A 21,871-nucleotide genomic window follows, 5' to 3' on the forward strand; every position below is an offset into this window, starting at 1 on the left:
TTATTTTTTGCCTGTTTTTCTGGGATTTGACTGGGATTAGTAGCTTGTTTCTGTTCCTCACTAAGTACTTTCCTTCTAAGAATGTCTTCGTTGATATTGGATGACTGCCCGACTGGACATCACATATTTGTGCCCATGTTCTGCCCACTGCCGGACTCTGCATACCAATGTGTCGAGACGACTGATGGTCGAGGGATTTGCAATCACAAGTGCCATTTACACGTTAATTGTTTTTTCAGAGTGATCTGGTTGCCTCTCGAGGACGCTCCGGCGGCCGCTGGAAGCTTGCGCGTCTGCATCCCAGCCTGGGACCCCTGCGCGTGGGCGATGCGGCAATGCCAAGCCGGCAGCCTTAAGGCTGGGGTCGCTTCGGGCCAGGAACAGGAACGTTTGGTGCAGCTCTTACAGGCAAGGGGCGGTTCTAGAGACTGGGGAAGTCAGCAGTTTGTGCGTCCGATGGCTGGAGCTTTGAAAGAGAGGCGGAGGAACAAGCGAGAGCTCCCCGCCCCCGGGCCCCACTGTCCAATCCCTTCGGCTTCTCCTATTCTCGGCTGGCCGGCCCGACCCCTAACCTGCTCGAACCCATTATGCGGTAGAGACGGCCGGGTCTCTTTAAGGCCCTTGCCGCGCCTGCGCCTTGAGCCTTCCTGACGCGGCCGGGCCGGACCCGGGAGGAGCCGGCGGCGGGCACGCTAGGGGTCGGGTTGTAGTTGAAACCGCGGCGGCTCGGCAAGAGTGGGGTCAGGGTCGGAGGCGGCCCCGAGCTCCTGAGTGAGCGCGGCGCTCGAGAGGAGGCGCAGAGGGCGGCCCGCGAAGCCGGGAGCGAGGCCGAGGCGCTGAGACGCGGCGGCTCGGCTGCCGGCTGGATGGGAAGTTAATGTTTACGACGGAGTCCACCCAACGTTTCCAAGGTGAGGGGCGCCGCGCCAGGCCGGGCGGGCCGGGAGGCCGGGCGGGCCGCGAGCCCGAGTTCCGCGGGACGCACACCCGGGCCGAGGCGCGGCGAGTCGGGGCCGCCACTAAACTTGCGGCGCGAGCGGGGCGGGCGCCTCCGGCCCTACTGGGGCCTAAGTTCCCTGTGGCCACCGGGACCCTCCCCACCGCGGTTGCTGCGGAAGAAACTCGCCAGCGGGACTTCCAGTAGATTCCCAGGGAGGTGAAGGGACGAGGCTGCTTCGGGGGCGCTTCCTCGATATCTTGTGGGGCATACTGACTCTTCACCCCCGCCCTCGAGGCCAGGAGTCTGTTCCCTCTGGGAGACCAGATGGGGCGAGACTGTCCGCGCCTCTTGCAAGTTGGCGTCTTTACTTGGCCTCGGGGATTCTGCGTAAGGCCATGTCTCCAGGCAGGTGATGGGCGAGCCAGGTGTGTTAAATGACGCCCAAGGATGCAGTTGGGAGCGTTTGTAGCCATCTCTATAGTCACTTTATGACTAGAGGGGCAAGCCTCAAATTAACCACAGAATTTCCGGTAGGTTGGATTGTGGTGGTAGTGTCTGATTTAGAGTTGCTGTGATTTCTTTGTGTTTTTCGTTCTGTCTTTTGGGCATCATAGATCAGCTCAGTTGGCATCCTTTCACTGAAGAGTTAACCAAAACTTTTGGAATGGTTCCTTCACTTTACTCCTATCTGTTGTTGTTAGAAGTGGTTTCAAAAAGCAGCATTTTCTTGCAAAGATATCTCTTCTGTGGGTTTCAGTGCCGAATAACAGAATTCTTCCATTGGTGAAAGCAATCTGGTGCTTCATGAAAATCAAGAAGTTATCTGTTCGGAGTTTTTACCTTTGTTCTGGACTGAAATGTATTAGTAGCTTTTTTGTTTTGTTTTTCAAAAATGTTATTAATAAAGTTTCTGCAGTTTACCAGAAGCTCCTATTCTAAAATGCTAGCCTTAAGGTCTCTGAGAAATTTGTGTTAAAGAAATCTTAGAAAACTTATTGTAGTATAACATATTTTTTAAAAGTGCCAATCTTGAGTATGCAGGTAAAGACTTTTTACTAAGTGTACTATTACGGATCAAGAAACAGAACATTGCAGGATTGGGGTATATATCCAGGAGTAGAACTGTTGATTTATGAGGTATGTGAATAATAAAATGTTAGCATTAGATCCAGTTGAACATTTTCCCAAAGTAGTTTTACTTTGGGAATTAGCAGGGAATGGTATTCCATTTACCTCATATCCTTGCTAATGCTTCTCAGTTTTAAAAAATTTTGCTATTTTGGTTGAAGTGCAGTAATATATATGTAGCTTTATTTTACATTTTTCTGATGATTGTGGTTGAGTACCTTTTGTTGGCCATTTATATGTTGTCTTTTGTGAAGTGCTGTTAAGTCTTCTTATTTTTTAAATTGGTTTGTAGTTCTTTATTCAGAATATAAGTTCTGTTTGTGTGTGTGTATGTGTATGTATGTACACATCTATTCCCCATGAGTCCTTTCTGGACTTAATCATTGTCCACTTTGTATCTTGTCTTTTCAGTCTTGATGGCCTTTTTTTTTTGATGAATAAAAATTGCTAATTTTAATGAAATATACTTAATCCTTGTCTTTATGATTACTTCTGTTTGTGACCTATTAAAGAAATCTTTGCTTCGCTTAAGAATATGGAGATGATTTCTCATGTTACCAAGTATGTGTGCTCAGTTGCTTCAGTTGTGTCCGGCTTTTTGTGACCTTAGCCTATGGACCTTAGCTGATTTGGCTCCTCGGTCCATGGGATTTTCCAGGCAAGAATACTGGAGTGGGTTGCCTTTGCCTGCTCCACCCATGTTATCATACAGAAGTTTTATTTTTACTTTTTACATTTAAGTTGTACGATTTACAGTGAGTTGTAGGTGGATTGTAGGGGTCAAGATTCACTTTTTACCGTATGGGTATATGTTTGACCCAACACCATTCACTGAATATATATCATCCCTGCCCCTCTGCACTGTGTGACACTTTTTTGTAAGTTAGGTGAACGTAGAAGTGTGGATCTGTTTCTGAACACTATTCTGTTTCATTGGTCTGTATGTTACCCTTGCACCAATATCACTGTATTAATTGATATAACTTTATAATAAGCCTTGATATGGGTCATTCCTATTTTGTTCTTTAAGATGGTCTGGGCAGTTCTTGGCTCTCAGTGTTTCCGCATAAATTTCAGAATCTTGTCCATTCATACAGATTTTGGAGATTGGAATTGAATCTATTTATCAATTTGGAGAGAATTCAGTTCTTAACAAAACTGAGTTTTCTAGTTTATGAACGTGGTATGTTCTTCCACTTCTTTATGTCTTTTAAAATTTCTCTGATGTTTTGTAGTTTTCTGTATTAAAGTCTTGCATACCATTTGTTATTTATTTGTAGGTATTTTATATTTTTAATGTTATTGTAAATGATATTTTAAAGCATTTGTGGCCAGTATACAGAAATACAACTGATTTTGGGAGTGAGGGGAGTGGCTCGGAAATTATTTTAAAACAAATCCCAGACATCATTTCATTAATAAATCCTACATTTTTAATTTCCCTTCAAGACCTAGTCCAGATTACACCTTGTATGTTCTAATTTTCCAAGGTTTTCTGATCTTTTTCTATTTGCATGTTATCTCCAGGGTCTGAGACAAAGATTTGTAGAGTGTTTAATATAAAGTGTGAATGTGTTAGGCTCTGGGGATACAAAGCTGATTAAGATGCTGCCCCTGCTTTTAAGGAGTTTAGAGTCTAGGAGGAGTTGGAGAAATTCAAGAAAAGACCTGTATCTTGCTATGATGAAAATTGGTTTGGCTGCATGAAAAGGGACATTTAAATCAAACTGTGGGGGAGGTAATATGCCTGGCTCCCAGTGTTCTGAGAGCTGGGCAGAGGAAGTGGGCTGTGGGTGGGGGCTGCTATTCACTATACATACTTCTGCTTTATTCCTTGGCTTTCAGCCTTGAGCCTCTCTCCACTTTTCTTGAGTCTGGAGTCTCTCCAAGTCTGTGTTTCCAGAGAATAAATTTATGAGAGGACGTGAATGGGGGAGAAGGGAAACTGCAGGTCCATATACAGACTTTGTGTGTGTGTGCTCAGTCGTGCCCAACTCTTTGCGACCCCATGGACTGTAGCCCACCAGGCTCCTCCGTCCATGGGATTCTCCAGGCAAGAGTACTGGAGGGGGTTGCCATTTCATTCTCCTGTGTAATTAACACACAGTACAGAGTATAGTGAAAAACGCCAGACAATTCCTTCATATTCCTTTCTCCTGTCTTCCCTACTCCCTGCCCAGAGGCAACCCCTATTCTGATTTCTCTCTGCAAAGATTAGCACCAGTATTTTCTAAATTTGCCCAGGTGATTCAAATGTATGGTCAGGATTGAAGCCATTGGTTTGAGTGGGCTGTTTGAGCCTCTCTCCAGTGTCTGTCTTTCCTTTTGGCCTGATTCTATTTCCCAGAGAGTATGGAAGTTTTCTGCTTGGAGGCCAGAGGTCTAGTTGCCAGTGGTCTGGGAACTCAGGAAAGGAGAGTTGGGTAATGAGCCATAGAGCATGTAATGTGAAGGGACACATATTGGCTTCATCTTTTCACGATGTATGGTTTTACCCTTTTTAGAGACTGAATCCCTAATCTGCTGCCTTACTGAGATTAGATCACTCAGTGGCTTGAAAGAGGAATGTAGGTCTAGGTTTCTAACTATTCAAACAGTTTTCACCCGATCTTTCCTTCTTCAGTCCCCCACTTCTTTGCTCTGGCAGCTCCCCAACCCTTTGAGGATTCTGTACTGTCAACTGGGTTTGTTCTTGGTGGTCAGCGCACTGCTGTCTTTGCAAAAACTACTTGTCTTTGACCTAATCAGTTACCACTCGTCCATCTCTCCAGCTTTCAAGGGTTTGTTGCTGTTGTTTGTTCCATTCTCTTGATCCTTATGGTTAGTGTCCTAAAAACAACTGCAAAGTTTTCTTCATCCTTGTTTTATTAGAGTTTAGTTGTTGTTGAGTCACAGTACTGTCTAACTCTTCTGCGGTCCCATGAGCTGTAGCCGCCAGGCTCCTCTGTTCATAGGATTTCCCAAATAAGAGTACTGGAGTGGGTTGCCGTTTCCTCCTCCAAGGGATCGTCCCAACCCAGGGATCGAACCCATGTCTCCTGCATTGGGAGACACATTCTTTACCACTGAGCCACCAAGGCAGCCCTATTAGGATTCTGGGAGAGAGAATTAGATGTGTGTGATCCATCTGCCATCTTAACCTGGAAGTCCCTCATTTTTCATCATACAAAAATGTGTTGCCATCTGTCCATCACTGTTGTCTCCTCCCTGTGGGGTTATAGCTTTTAAAGTTTCTTTACTGTTATCTACATAGAATGGTAGGAGGGAGAGCATCTAAATACTGGATCAAACTGTCATTTCCCTAGAAATCCTTAAATTCTTTTGAGAAGTATCTTTTGTCCCAGAGTTTTATAATCTCAGGATTGGAAGTGATTTTAAAGATAAGACAGCTTAGTGAGCTATTTGATATTTTCTGTAGTGGGGAACTCACTTAGAAGAGATGAATGACTGGAGAAATGGAGTGGATCTCTGCACTGGGTCTGGAAATCCATATGTGCATTAAACATTTAATAGTGAGTGAACAAATAGATTTTGCGTATTTGTAACATAGAAAAGTTATTAAAAAGTCGTGTTGGTTTTGTTATTTTAATCAATAATCATTAAATCTAGCTATGGTCATGGGGGGTAATACTTACAATTTTTTGTTTTTTGCTTTTGACTGAGTTCTCTGAATATTTATCACATAGGTCACAGCAGTAGCAGGAGTGAGGGAGAGACAGGAGACTCCTTTACCCTTTAGGTAGCTCTGGAGGTCTGCCAGCCTACGGGGGGTTTCCTTCAGGCCTGCCTTCTGCCAGATGTGCCTCAGGTCTGTCTTGAACTTGATCTGCTTCACTTCCAGGCTGACTTTCCACCGCAGGAATCAGGTCCTCTTGACCAACTTGCAGTGCTTGAGATGATGTTGGCACATCTTGAGCACATCTTTGCAGTACATGTCAGACCTCCTTACCCACTCCTGCCTAACCCCTTCCCCAGCCTGGCTGGGCGGACAGTCAGAGTTGGGGTGAGACACAGTCCCTGAGGCCCCAGCATCCATTCTGGGCAGGAGGTAGCAAATGATCAGCCAGTTCTCCAGGGGCTGATGGATATCTTCCTGGGGACCAGCATCTCCTCAAACTCCGGGTGGACCTGCTGGCCAGGAAGGGAGGCAGCCCCATGTGGGCCTGTTGGTTGCATGCTATAGTGAGACTGGCAGTCTTGCCTGCCCAGCACCCCTGAGACAGGCCAGGGCCCACTGCAGCCTGCCCCGGGGTACATCCCCGAGCAGCTGGGAGTCAGGTGTGCCAGAACGTGGTCTGTGTGTGGCAGCAGCCTCATGTGCTCAGCAGGGCCTTCCTGAGCCTCAGCTTCACCCTGAGGCGCCCACAGTGCGTTGCAGGTGGTATGGGTGCCTTGGCTGTTCCTGGAACCCACAGACTGTGGCCTCACGCTGACCCTCCCCAGATGTGGCCAGGAGACTGACCATTCCACCACCCAGAATTTTTTGTTTTGAAACACAAGATTCTGTACCAGAAAAAGTTGATAAATTGCTAAAGTTGTTGAAATCTTGATAGTTAACTTAAACTGGTAAGTTAATTAGAACTACCCATTAAAACCTCTCTGTAACTTCTTTAATAACTTTGTTATATTTTGCACTCTTTTTTTCTTTAAAACACTAAATAGGTTTCCAAATGCTTTTTGAAATAAAAGTTTTTATCATAGAGTTCATGATATGAAAATATTATTCTCAGTGTTACTTGCTTTCTGTTAGGCTAAATTTATAAAATTTTATGTGTTTACCCTTCAGTTGTATCCATGTTTCTGGGTTTCAGTGTCTTTTTTTGTTGTTGTTGCTCTTGTTCAGTCGCTCAGTTGTATCCGACTCTTTGCAACCCCATGGACTGCAGCACACCAGGCTTCCCTGTCCTTCACCATCTCCTGGAGTTTGCTCAGACTCATATCCATTGAGTCCATGATGACATCCAACCAATCTCATCCTCTGTCACCCCCTTCTCCTCCTGCCCTCAATCTTTCTCACCATCAAGGTCTTTTCCAGTGAATCAGCTGTTCTCATCAGGTGGCCAGAGTATTGGAGCTTCAGCATCAATCCTTTCAGGGAATTTCAGGGTTGATTTCCTTTAGGATTGACTGGTTTGAGCTCTTTGCTGTCCAAGGGACTCTGAAGAGTCTGTCTCAAGAGTACTGTCTCTGTGCTTCATGAGAGGGTTCCCTGCCTGTGCTGTTTGTAGTTTATTAAGTAGCCAAAGACAATGTGGCTTTAGTGCTTGTTTATTGTACTTTGTACTAATCCAACCCTCACAGTAGTACTTTGAAAAATGTTCCCTAAAGCTGGTTAAACTGGCTTTTAATCTGGATCTTCACTGTAGGTTTTGGTATTCAGTGTCTTGTGAATTTATGATTAGGGCTCTATCTTTAAGGAACTGCTGGCTCCTGTGTTCTTGAAAGGAACCTTGATAGAGATAGGAACAGAATGGTTTTCTTATGGATCATTGCCCTTTTTGTTTTTCACAAGAAAGTGTAAGCACTGACAGGGAAGTGACCATGGGCATTTTGTCTTACCTTTGAATTGGTGCTCAAATGATTAGTTGCTGTATTCGGCTTGGTACAGTTCTTTTGCTGTGTTAAAAATGAATCCAGGGACTTCCCTGGTAGTCTAGTGGTTAAGAATCCATCCTCCAGTGCAGGAGGCACGGATTTTATGCCTGGTCGGGGAACTAAGATCCCACAGGCCATGGGGCAACTAAGCCCATGCACCGCTTCTACTGACCCTGAGTATCACAACTAGAGAGACTTTGTGCTGCAACGAAAGACCCGATGCAGCCAAAAATAAATAAATCTTTTAGAAAATGAATGGAGCTTTCTCATAAATTATGCTAGTAAGTTTGTTAGAACAATGCTAACAGATACTGGATAAAAGTTTCACTTTAATGAACAATTGTGTAATATGATATTTGAATGAGATACATGAGAGAAAGAAAAATTTAATAAATTTGGGTATACTAGAAATCATGATAGTTTAGAAGACTGAGCCAGAATTTGGTGGTGAGAAGATATAAGTAAACTGAGAATGAATCCTAGCTCGTGCAAAGTGTAGTGGCTTTAAATATTTAATTGAAATGCATGTAAGAGAGGAGCACAATGTTAAAGACTGAACTTGGCTGCCTTTTTGAAACTGTGGAGAAGCTTCTTTGCCACTGCTGGATGAACAAGGTTATAAATGTTGTCAAGGATGGTATATTGACATTTAACACACAAAATCAGAAAAATGAGTCAGTAGATGATCTAAAAATTTAATGGAGTTATAAACATTGTCAGTAAGTCATTAAGAATCAGCAAAGATAACATATATATAGCATCCCGAATGTGTCAAGTATAAGGATGGATGTTGGGGTAATTGTGATCAGTTCTCTATAGACAGAATCTTTGCTTTATAAACCGGAATTTATAAACCAGAGGAACACACAGTGGCTACAGTCTTGCTTCTTTACTTTTTTTGTGTTTGGCCACACTGCTCAGCTTGTGGGATCTTAGTTAGTTCCCCAACCAGTGATCGAACCCAGGCATATGGCACTGAGAACGCCAAGTCGTAACCACTGGACCGCCGGGTAATTTCTGGTGTAGTCTTGTTTCTGAGTGAGGTGATAAATAAAGAAGGGGGGTGATTTAGTGATTGGTTTGTTTTAAATCTTGAGCCTTTTTAAAAAATGAAGTATAATTGATTTTCAGTGATGTGTTTCAGGTGTACAGCAAAGTGATTCAGTTGTACATATATCCTTTTTCAGATTCTTTTTCTTTATAGGTTATTATAAGATATTAAATATAGGCCCCTATGCTATATAGTAGGTCTTCATTGTATATATAGTAGTATGTATCTGTTAATTCCAATCTCCTATTTATCCCTCCTTTCCCCCACCTTTTTGCTTTGATAACCATCAATTTATTTTCTATGTCTGTGAGTCTATTTCTGTTTTGTAAATAAGATCATTTGTATCTTTTCTTTTTTTTTGATTCCACATATAAGTGATATCATATGATACTTGTTTTTCTCTGTCTGATTTACTTCACTTGGTATGATAATCTCCACAGGTCTATCTGTGTTGCTGCAAATGGCATTATTTTATTCTTTTTTATGTGACTGAATAATATTCCAGTGTGCATGTATATATATCACATCTTTATCCATTCATTTTTGGATGGACATTTAGGTTGTTTCCATGTCTTGGTTATTTTCAGTAGCGCTGCTCTAAATACTGGAGTGCATGTATCTTTTCAAATTAGAGTTTTTGTCTTGTTTGAATATATGCTCAGGAGTGGGATTGCTGGATCAGATGGTAACTCTCCTTTAGTTTTTATAAGGAACATCCATACTGTTTCCATAGTGGTTGCACCAGTTTACATTCCCATAACAGTACAGGAGGGTTCTCTTTTTTCCACACCCTCTCCAGTATTTGTTATTTGTAGACTTTGGCGATGGCCATTTTTCCAGATGTAGTGGCTATTCTGACAGCTGTGAGGCTTTTGTATGGAAAAATGCTGAGTTTTAAAAGTTTTAAATCTTAATATTTGCTTTAGAAATATTTGAGGTGAAGTTTATGTGTAGTGAAATGCTCAGAACTTAGCTATAAAGCTGAATGAGTTTAAAAAAAACTGATGTGTAATTGTTTTACAGTGTTGTGTTTCTGCTGTACAGCAGTGTGAATCAGCTGTAAGTATACAAATATCCCCTCTCTTGAGCCTCCCTCCCATTTCAACCTCCTAGGTCATCGCAGAGTATGGAGCTGAGCTCCCTGTGTTCTGTACGGCAGCTTCACACTAGTTGTCTGCTTTATGCTTGGTAGTGGATAGATGTCAGTGTCCCTCGCTCAGTTTGGCTTACTTACCCTCTCTTTCCCCTGCTGTGTCCACAAGTCCATTCTCCGCGTCTGCGTCTCTCTTCTTGCTTTGCAGGTAGGTTTATCAGTATCATTTTTTCTAGTGAATGAGTTTCAGTAAATATGTACTCTTGTGTGACTCTCTGCCTTCCCAATAATCCCACGTAGTTCCTTTAATCAATTCCTGTTCTGATACTACCAGTTTAGTTTTTCTAGGTCTTGAACGTCACCTAATAGAAAAGTAGAATAAGTGTGTATTCTTTGCAGGCTGGCTTCTTTAGTTCAATGTAATGTCTTTGAAATTCATCCATTGTTGCTCTTATCAGTAGTTCTTTTTTTTTCTCCTGTTGCTCGTTGGGGTATATCGGTCATCTTCCTTTTTTAAAAAAAAATTATTTTTTTTTTATTGAAGGATAGTTGCTTCAGTAGTTCTTTATAATTGATGTGTAGTAAAATATGGGCTTCCCTGGTAGCTCTGCTGGTAAAGAATCCGCCTGAAATGCGGGAGACTCCAATTCAATTTCTGGGTCAGGAAGATCCCCTGGAGGAGGGCATGGCATCCCACTCCAGTATTCTTGCTAGGAGAATCCCAGTGGACAGAGGAACTTGGTGGGCTACAGTCAGTGGGGTCGCAAAGAGTCAGGTACGACTGAGCAACTAAGGACAGCACAATACATTATATAACTATAACACAGTTTATTTATTCTCCCTTTAGGCTATTATGAATATAACTGTTATGAACACATAACTGCTAGTCTTCTCGTAGACATACATTTTAATTTCTCTGGTATAAATAACTAATGGTGGACTTACTGGCTCATAGGGCAGCTGTATGTTTAACTTTAGAAGACATTGCCAAACAATTTTCCCAAGGGGATATATCATTTTACATTGCAGCCAGCAGCCTATGAAAGATCTACTTGAATGACACATCAGAACTGAGTTTCAGAAAGCCTTTTCTGGCACAGTGGGGTGTGAGACTTGAGATAGGGAGCATGCACAGTGAAGCGACACAGATGGAAATTGGTGTATTCCTGTTCTAAGGAACCGATAGGTCAGGAGAGAATCTTATGGACTCTAGAGCCTATGGTGTTTGGGGTGAACATAAAGCAGGGGTCAGGTGATCCCCACATGTCTGCCCATGTGTTAGTCGTTCAGTGGTGTCCGACCGTTTGGGACCCCATGGACTGTATGTAGCCCACCAGGCTCCTCTGTCCACGAGATTCTCCAGACAAGACTACTGGAGTGGGTAGCTATTCTCTTCTCTAGGGGATCTTTCCAATCTAGGTCTCCTGCTTTGCAGGCAGATTCTTTACCATTTAAGCCACCAGGGAAGTGCATATCTGCCATAGGCTGTTGGGTATTGGTGCACTAGTCATTAATAAAATGGAGGAGTACATTTTAGAGGGAAGAGGGAGAAATCTGTTTGTAAGTAGTAATTGGGGTAAAAGGAAGTAGATGAGATAGTTGTGTATAAAGAGGAGAAAGCCCAGGATGGAATTGGAATTTTGGGGACCACTGACATGTAAGAAATAAGCTGATGAAGAGAAGTCTGGAAAGGAGCAGGAGGAATTCAGTAACTACTACAGAAGGGACACCGGAAGCGATTTTAACAAACTGAAAGAGTTGAACTTTGAAGAAGGAGGGAGAGGCTTGAATGTTGTTAATGTGAGTAAAAAGTAATAATAGCCTTTTGGGAGATTAACTTAAAAATACATTAAAACTTAAAATGTAATGTTATTTGACCAAATAGTTGCACTTTATGGAATAACTTCTAGAGAAACAGACAAATATGTAAAGATGTGTTTCAGTTCAGTTCATTCGCTCAGTTGTGTCCAACTCTGCGACCCCATGAATTGCGGCATGCCAGGCCTCCCTGTCCATCACCAAATCCTGGAGTTCACCCAAACTCATGTCTATCGAGTCGGTGATGCCATCCAGCCATCTCATCCTCTGTCGTCCCCTTCTCCTCCTGCCCCTAATCCCTCCCAGCATCAGAGTCTTTTCCAATGAGTTAACTTTTTGCATGAGGTGGCCAAAGTATTGGAGTTTCAGCTTTAGCATCTGTCCTTCCAAAGAAGTCCCAGGGCTGATCTCCTTCAGAATGGACTGGTTGGATCTCCTTGCAGTCCAAGGGACTCTCAAGAGTCTTCTCCAACACCACAGTTCAAAAGCATCAATTCTTTGGCACTCAGCTTTCTTCACAGTACAACTTTCACATCCATACATGACCACTGGAAAAACCATAGCCTTGACGAGACAGACCTTAGTCGGCAAAGTAATGTCTCAGCTTTTCAATATGGTATCTAGGTTGGCCATAACTTTTCTTCCAAGGAGTAAGTGTCTTTTAATTTCACCATCTGCAGTGATTTTGGAGCCCCCTAAAAATAAACTCTGACACTGTTTCCCCATCTATTTCCCATGAAGTGATGGGACTGGATGCCATGATCTTCGTTTTCTGAATGTTGAGCTTTAAGCCAACTTTTTCACTCTCCTCTTTTACTTTCATCAAGAGGCTTTTTAGTTCCTCTTCACTTTCTGCCATAAGGGTGGTGTCATCTGCATATCTGAGGTTATTGATATTTCTCCCGGCTCTCTTGATTCCAGCTTGTGCTTCTTCCACCCCAGCGTTTCTCATGATGTACTCTGCATATAAGTTAAATAAGCAGGGTGACAATATACAGTTTAGAGATATTCTAAACCTCTAGGCACCTAGTAAAGTATATAGTAATGAAAAACTGAAAACAACCCGAGAATCCATTAATAAATAAATAAATAAAATATGGTGCATTCATATGATAAAATGCTATGCAGCTGATGGAATATGTTATACATACACACCATATTCCATCAGCTGCATAACATTTTATAGTATATGCATACATACACACACATGGTATTAGTTTTCTATCGCTGCTGAAACAAATTAGTACAAACTTAGTGGCTTAAAACAGAAATGTAGTGTCTTAACAGTTATGGAGGCCAGAAGACTCAAGTGTTTTACTGGGCTAAAGTCAAGGTATTGACTCTTGCTGGTTACTGAGGTAGAATCCATTTCCTTCCCTTTTCCAGCTGTTAGAGTTGCATTCTTTGTATTCCTTGCATTGCATTCCTTGACCTCTTCCTGCATCTTCAAAGTCAATTGCATTGCATCTTCATGTGGGCCTAACTCAGATAATTCAGGATAATCTCTTCATCACAAAACTTTTCCCTTAATTACCTCTGCAATTTAAGTCCCTTTTGCAATTTAAGATAACATGCCCAGGTTCTGGGTTTTATGATGAGCTCTTTTGTTGTTGTTTAGTTGCTAAATTGTGTCTTGACTCTCTTGCAACCCCATGAACTGTAGCCTGCCAGACTCCTCGGTCCATGGAGTTTTCCAGGCAAGAATATTAGAGTGCGTTCACATTTCCTTCTCCAGGGGATCTTCCTGACTTAAGGATTGAACCTGCATCTCCTGCACTGGGAGGTGAATTCTTTACCACTGAGCTTCTAGGCAAGAGTACTGGGGTGGGTTGCCATGCCCTTCTGCTGGGGATCTTCCTGACTGAGGGATCGAATCCAGACCTCCTGCATTGCAGGTGGATTCTTTACCACCTGAGCCACCAGGGAAGCCCTGAGTTCTTTAGGAGGCCGTTAATTATGCTGTCACATAATACTAACAGAGAAAATCAGGCATATTATATAAAAATTTCTCAAAATATATAGTATGATCTTTTTTTTTTTTTTTGGCTGGGCTGAGCAGCATATGGGATCTTAGTTCCCAGACCAGGGATTGAACCCATGTTCCCTACAGTAATAGCTTGGAGTCTTAACCACTGGTCCACCAGGAAAGTCCCCAGGTATGATCTAATTTTTTGTTAACTTAATACATATACCCGTATAGTAGCATATGTATAGCAATCTTAATAAATATATACTGTACTGCTAAAAGTGGCTGTTTTTGAGAGTGGGATTACAGAGTACTCAAACTTTTCTGTTTTTTTCCTATGATAATTTCAGTTCTTAATGAGCATGTATTTACTGATGAGAAAAATAAAAAACAAAAGGAAAGAGTATTGTGTGGGTCACATGTTACAGAGAGATCTGCAAGTAAGATGAAGATTGTAAATCATGTACTGAATTTAGCGCAAAGAGGCTGTTGGTGAGTGACTTTGATAAGTGTGGTTTTAGTAAAATGGTATGGTGGAAACCACATTGCAGTAAAAAAGTGGGAGATGAAGTAGGGAAGAATGAAAATTCAACGTGTGTCCAGCTGCTTAGCTGTGGGGGAGGGACAGTACTGTGAGACAGGGGGTATTTAGTGGGATGTAAGATCCAGTGAGAGTTCTCTATGGCAGAGCAGCCTCTGTAAAAGCTGAGAGCAGAAACTGGGAAGAAGAGACAGACTGCCTCCTGAGTTCCAGGACGAGAACAGGAGGCCTGTCTTCTGACTTTAGACAGAAACCCTACTTTTCTGTGGCTTGTGAGACTAGAGAGGTATGGATATGTGTAGTAGTTAAGTTTATAACATTTTTGTTTTCTTTAACATTATCAGATTAAAAAAAAAAATCTCTCATAGTTCTAAATGTTCCTCTGGCATTTTGTTAAAGTCTAAAGTTATTGTGTACCTGGGTTAATTTACTCGAGTACTTGCTAATGTACTCTCACTTTGTTGGTTTGTCCCAGAACTTCTGATGATTTCTGTAGCTTCATAGTGTATATGAGGTTCAGGGAATGAGACCTAGGTTTTCTAGTGTAGTGTTTTGGGGATTCCCCCTACTCCCTTGCCCCTTTGTTATTGAAACTAATAATACATAAAAATCTGCTAGTATGAGCTGATCGATTCTCTTTTGGCTCTACAATGTCTGAACAGGAAGGCATTGTAGATACCATTCACCCCAACCTTTTTTTTTTTAAGTTCTGACAAAGAAACAAGGTTTAAAAACACTTTAACTTGTGAAGGCCCTGTGGCTTTGGTTGCTTGCATGCTCAGAAGGCCCTATGCACTTTGTCAATAAAATGTGGTGCTTTTACCTTGCTGAAATGCTGAGGACCTTTCAAAAAATCATTTCATTGTTACTATATTTCTGTGAAGATTTCTTGAGTTTTCATGTATCCTTCTATCCAATTTCAATTAACATACATTTTCCACTTATTTCAGTTATTTTAAACCAGTATCAGTGTAATTAAATTAATTTAAATGGCAATTTAAAATATTTTTTAGGCCTTGCCATGATCTGTGCATTATTTGCTTGTTTTGTAGAATTGTGTTAAAGATTTTTATTGACATTATAGGATTTTTCAAAACAGTGGTAATTCATTTTTATTTCACCCTCGGTATGGAGTGATAGTGCTTCACTCCCCCCCCCCCCTTCTTGATATATTGTGTACATTAAATAAAAGATTCATGTAATGTGTGATATATTTTAAGAGATACTTGTTCTGAATTTGTGCTTGTGCTTTTTTCATACTAGATGGAAGCATCAGAAAACAGGTATTTTAGTATTCTTGCTGCTGCCAGGAAAACATTGTGTGTGCGGATATGCTTTTTTTTAAAAAACATTTTGTGTTTGTAACAATAGAAGGTCGAGGTTGGGAACAGGCTTATTAGCTCTTTACTCATAAACTTGAACACCTTGGCTATAGAAATTTTAGGTTCAGCTCACAATGGCCAAATTTTAGTTATCTAGTATTCTTATCAGTGTATTTTACATAGCATTCTCTTCCAGTTTTAATGCAAAAGTATTGATGGAGAAATTATATCAGTAGTTTGGTAATACAGTAAAATATTTCACATAATAGCAATTGCCTTTTCTTTGAAGGAAAGCAGCAGTAGTTTTTATTGAAGCAAGTAAAGTTCTGTTTCAGGAAGAATTTTATTATGATATGAATTGATGGCCAGAGGGGAACAAAGTGGCATAATGTAGAGAGTGTGTGTTAGTCACTCAGTCATGTCTGACTCTTTGCAACTCCAGGGTCTGTCCATGGAATTCTCCAGGCAAGGATACTGAAGTGGGCTTCCATTCTCTTCTCCAGGGCATCTTTCCAACCCAGGGATCGAACCTGGGTCTTCTGCATTGCAGACAGATTCTTTACCATCTGAGTAGAAAGAGCAAGCGTTTTGCTTTGTCATTTTCCTTCTCCTTTTAACCTGTCTGGGTCTGTTTCTTTATCAGAAAAATGTGTGTTTTCATATTTACCATGCAATACTGTTCATGAGGAATGGAAATAATAAATGTAAAGTATTTGGAACAGTGCTTGGCCTATGTTTTGTGCTCAATATAAATAGATGTTATGATTTTGTGATTATCAGTTTCTTAAAGGAAGTTTAAAAGAATGCAGAAAGCATGAATGGAGTTGACTGTAAAATATAAGGAAGACCCTTCTGATAGCAGGGTTGGTTTCAGTTTTGTGTTCAGTTTTCAACTACCAGAATGTCTCAAGTGGATTGCCAGAACTACCTGTGAGTTAGTTTTCTCCTGTCAGTCTGAGGAATTATGCTGTACCTCATAAAGTTGTTTGATGCATTGTATATACTTAAAAATACTGATTATCTCATTTGAATGGTTTGGCCTGTAGCAGGCAAGATTCTAGGTTTATATACTTTTTAAAATAGGTTGTGTCTGCTGAAGTATATAACATTAAATAAGTCGTTTTTAAGCATGAACAAAATTTAATTCATATCCATAGCTCATGGTAATTTTTGTTTTATGATCAAGGTGATTTAAAAGGTCACTATTTTTTCTTAAAAAACCTAGCAATGACTATCCTGAATGTGTGAAAACTCTTTTAATACTAGGTAGTAGGTGAAATGTCCAGTTAAAAGATTTCATTAAATCTTTGAATAAAATTAAACTTGAATAGCTCTTAGGTTTCAAAGACTTAAACAAATGCTAATTCCTTAAGATAACTAAGTACTATGTCTGGTACAGTTTTGTGTGTTTAAAACATTTAAAATGCTAAACTTCGGACCTTATTCACATGTAATGCTTTAATCAGATAGTCTCTAAATATCGGCAGTAGTCAGGTGTTTTGAATGGTTGGAAAAGTGTGTGAACTTTGTATGTAGTTTAAGGCATTTCTGAGCTGTGGCAGTCCATAGAGTTAAGGGCATTTGGTTAGCTAGAGAACAGTGCATGCAGTTCTTTAAAGCTGAGTTTAGATACAGATTTGCAGCTATTAAACCATGAGCTTATACTTTTGGAGCATCCAACAATACTGACATTTTATGTTTAGAAGATTTTTAGAAAACTTATAATTTATAAACAAGTTAGATTAGTTGCAGTTGAATGTTTCTGTTCCCCTTGGTAAATTTCCTTTTATCTCTGTTTCAAGCATGTAATTGTGATGTGGTTGCCGATGGTTGCTTTTCACTGTTCATTTTCTTTTCTTCCTTTCCTTCTTTTTCTTTAGAAATTATTGCTGTAGCTTACAAAGTGGGATGGTTTTCTTTTGTACAAAATGTTAAAGTCAGGAAAATGTCAAATATTTCTGCAGTTATGCAGATCTGTGTACACTTACTATAAAAATTATAAAAGAGGTTTTTGTTGATATTCTTGAGACTTTTTTTAACACTAGTATTATACATTGATATAAAAGATAAAATACAGTCAATAATACGCTCTTGTCAAAGGAAGTAGGAGTTTTGTGATACATTGACAGTTTATTTTCAAATATAGTTTCTATCTCAATATTTTAGTTAATTGAATCTCTTATAAGTAATCAGATTGGTTTGGGGCAGGTCCTGTCTGTCTGGCAAAATCCTTAGAGTCATGACATGTTCTGAAGTGCTGTGTTTTTACTTTTATGCTCTTCTGTTAGTTTAGCTCACCTTCCATTCAGTGATTTACACTTGTGAAGACATTTTGGTTTTAGGGCTGAATGTTTAGTATCCTGGCTCCATCACTTATTAGCTAATGGGCCAGTTGTTTAACCTCTATCAGTCAGTTCAGTTCAGTTGCTCAGTCGTGTCCAACTCTTTGTGACACCATGGACTGCTGCACGCCAGGCCTCCCTGTCCATCACCAGCTCTTGGAGTTTACTCAAACTCATGTCCATTGAGTCAGTGATGCCATCCAACCATCTCATCCTCTGTCATCCCCTTCTCCTCTTGCCTTCAGTCTTTCACAGCATCAGGGTCTTTTCAAATGAGTCAGTAGTTCGTATCAGATGGCCAAAGTATTGGAGTTTCAGCTTTAACATCAGTCCTTCCAATGCATATTCAGGACTGATTGCCTTTAGGTTGGACTGGTTGGATCTCCTTGCAGTCCAGGGGACTCTCAAGAGTCTTCTCCAACACCGCAGTTCAAAAGCATCTTTGGTGCGCAGCTTTCTTTATGGTCCAACTCTCACATCCATACATGACTCCTGGAAAAACCATAGCTTTGACTAGATGGACCTTTGTTGGCGAAGTAGTGTCTCTGCTTTTTAATCTGCTGACTAAGTTGATCATAACTTTTCTTCCAAGGAACAAGCGTCTTTTAATTTCATGGCTGATTTTGGAACCCCCCCAAAATAAAGTTTAACTTCTGTAAACTTCAGTAAAATCTGTATCTGGATTATCGTGAGGATTAAATAAGATAATGAATGTAAGTCTTGTCATAGTGCCTGGTAATGTAGTAAAATATACAGCAGCAATAATATATCTGTGTGCAAATTTTCTGTTTCTTTTTTAAAAATTATAGTTGATTTACAATGTCATGTTAGTTGCAAGTTTTCTTTTCTGAAACTTTGCCCTAGAGGTAGGAAGGATCAGAGAGAGATGAATATATGCTGTATGCATATTGAAAATAAATTAACTCAGAGAAATTTGTCATATAGACATCTAAACGAAGAAGACTTGTCAGCAGTGTTACCCTTTTTTCTGTTTTTTTTTCCCCTTTCAGTGTAATTCCTGTTTGCTATTTTTTTCTGTTCCTATTGAAGTCAGTGTTTTTTATCTTTCTCTTCTTCCATCTGACAACTGTTAAATAAATGAAAGACATAATTTGAAATTCTTCTTTGAAGATATTTATAGATTTTTTAAGATCTGTACTCCATATTCATTGATAATACTCAAAACATGCAAAACATTGCTGTTTATAATGTTGTTTATTCCCACATTTACAGAGCTGGAATAATACTTCCTTAGGACCTGCTTAAAGACTGAAGATAGATATTATATTTGTGTCAACTTTAAATCCTATTGGAATAATACTGAGTATAAATATATATATTTTTTGCTTTCTACATGTTTTTCAGTTGTATATCAAGTTCGTTTATGGGTTCAGAATTTCTAGTACTTTGAAGAATAAGTAACGATGTGTACAGATCACAAATTGATTAGTTTTTATATTTACATTGGCATGGACCATTTTGTAATTTGAGCATATATTTTAGGTGTATTTCTAAGTTTGATACATTGCTGTTTATTTTGGAAGCAAAGATGAAAAGACCTCTCTGGACCCATTTGGCAATACACACAGACAAAGACCTACTTAAAAAGTATGATACTATAAGTTAGTGAACTCTGGGTTTGCAGTCTTGTTAAGCAGTCAGAGTTGTAGTTTAAATAATAGTCCTAGAGGTACAATTGCCTGTCATTCAGGTACTGGCCAATTTCTCCATAAGTTCATATAAAACTTACTGAAACTTGAGATGTTTCTAATAGTCCATTTCAGACTTGAGTATAAATACTTTAAAGAATATGATGTAGTTGGAGGAGCTCAGAGAGCTATAGAATTTGTCATCTATTTTTTAACCAATTTTTGTTGTTGAGTTTCTGGTATGTACCGGGTGCTGTGCTAGGCATTACAGAGGGCAAGTAATACTTTGGTCAGAACAAAAAGGAGATGCCTTCTCAGTAGTGCTCCTAACCTCAATCCTGACCTCAGTAATGATTTCTTAATATATTATTTCAGTATTTTTGCTCTCTACCTTTTGTTTCCTTCTTGCAAATATATTTTTCAGAGTAGAACATATATAGTTGTCATGATTGGAGAAGGCAATGGCAACCCACTCCAGTACTCTTGCCTGGAAAATCCCATGGGCGGAGGGGCCTGGTGGGCTGCAGTCCATGGGGTCGTGAAAAGTCGGACATGACTGAGCAACTTCCCTTTCACTTTTCACTTTGATGCATTGGAGAAGGAAATGGCAACCCACTCCAGTGTTCTTGCCTGGAGAATCCCAGGGACGGGGGAGCCTGGTGGGCTTCCGTCTATGGGGTCACACAGAGTCGGACATGACTGAAGCGACTTAGCAGCAGCAGCAGTCTGTCATGATAGAGGAGTCTAAAAAATGATTTCCCCTCAATAATGCAAATAATACATATCTGTTTAGGAAAATTTGGAAAAATCAGAAGTATAGACAATTTTAAAATCATAAAGTTGGGCCTTCCTCAGTGGTCCAGCGGGTAAGACTCTGAGCTTCCACTGCAGGGGCTCTCTCCCTGGTCAGGGAGCCAAGACCCTGCATGCTGTGTGGTGCAGCTGAAAAAACTCCGTAAAGTTAATGTCTTATATTCTCTTCAAGTCTGTTGTGGTAATTGCTGTTGGCAGCTTCTGTTGCTGTTTTCCTTTAGCCAGAGCAGACTATTAAAGGTCTATTTGGCATTTGTATGCCGTGTTCATAGCAGCATTATTCACAATACCACAAAGTTGGCAACAACCCACATGTCCATCGATAGAAGAAGGGATAAACATTAGATGAGTAGTGTTCTTTCTTTCCTTCTTCTCTCCCTCCCTTCTCTCTCCTTCCACCTCCCCACAACCCTTCCTCCCTCCATACCTTCCTTTCTCTCTCCAGTTTTTCTGCCCTGAGTTTCTATTCTAGCACCATGAAGAATGGGAAAAGTATATATAATAGAATATTGTTCAGTCATAAAAAGAAATGAAGTTCTGATACATGCTGCTGTGTGGATGAACCTTGAAAACTTTATGCTGAATGAAATAAGCCAAGACAGAAAAGGACAAATATTATATGTATTGTTTGCTGTTGTTTAGTCACTAAGCCGTGTCTGACTCTTTGTGATCCTATGGACTGTAGCCTACCAGGCTCCTCTGTCCATGGGATTTTCCAGGCAAGAATACTGGAGTGGGTTGTCATTTCCTCCTCCAGATTGTATGTATTAGTATGATTCTATTTATATTTCTAGAATAGTTAAATTCACAAAGTCAGAAAGTAGATTAGAGGCTATGGAGAAAGAGGAATGGTAGTTTCTGTTTGGTAAAGAAAATGTTTTTGAAATAGGCAGTAGTGATAGTTGTACCTCATTGTGAATATAATTAATTCCAGTGAATTGCACACTTAAAAATTGTTACAATGGTGGGTTTTTATGTCCTGTATATTTTACCCTAGTTAGGAAACAGTCTGTTTGGAAACTGTGAGAGCCTTGTGGCTAGTTCACAGTTTTACTTCTTAGTAAGGCTAAGGTCTCATTCATGCTTCTTCATGCTTCCCTTGTTCATGCTCCATCGTTTTTGAAAAAAAAAAAAAAAAGACTACGCAGATTGGTGATTTTATGGATAATTTTTCTTCATGGTTTTTTCATTTTTTTGTAAATATGGATCACAAATGAAAATATTCATAAATGAGACTTATTTTAAAAACAAATCAGAAAATATTTATCTTCTTTGGCTTATTACATAGTATTCTTTTAACCTTTATTTCTTCTTGATCATTTCACTTTCACTTCTTTCACTTTTTTTGGATGTATCATTCTGTAATTTTATAGTTTTTAGTATAACTAAATTGGAGATAATTGGAAAAAGAAAGGAAAGGATTCTTCACATCTCCACAATTCACTACTATATCATTGAGTTTCTTGGTTTTAATTTTAATATATTTTCTTCTATTCTCTTCTTTGCTTATGTCTTTGTCCTTATGAAAATTTGTGTATAATTTGAGTTCCTTTTTCACTTTTTGCTACATTAGCATTCTGCATGTGGTCTGCCTTGTCTTCCTAACCATCTTT

At 40.1% G+C, this 21,871-nt stretch overlaps 1 protein-coding gene and 1 pseudogene across 9 annotated transcripts in view; one reads left to right on the top strand and one right to left on the bottom strand.

Annotated features, from left to right (window-relative positions):
• The first annotated feature begins 572 nt into the window (after positions 1-572).
• EVI5 (ecotropic viral integration site 5) overlaps positions 573-21,871 on the top strand; it is a 226,152-nt gene continuing 204,853 nt past the window's right edge. For 8 of the 9 annotated variants that reach the window (XM_040232310.1, XM_040232305.1, XM_040232306.1 and 5 more), the window contains exon 1: positions 573-911. The gene's annotated coding sequence lies outside the window, so the exon portion shown is untranslated. The remainder of the gene's footprint in view (positions 912-21,871) is intronic. The other variant, XM_040232304.1, reaches the window with a different exon arrangement.
• LOC120856537 lies at positions 5,700-9,981 on the bottom strand (annotated as a pseudogene).

This window comes from Oryx dammah, unplaced genomic scaffold, assembly GCF_014754425.2.
Source record: "Oryx dammah isolate SB20612 unplaced genomic scaffold, SCBI_Odam_1.1 HiC_scaffold_28, whole genome shotgun sequence".
In the NCBI taxonomy this organism is placed as follows: Eukaryota; Metazoa; Chordata; class Mammalia; order Artiodactyla; family Bovidae; genus Oryx; species Oryx dammah.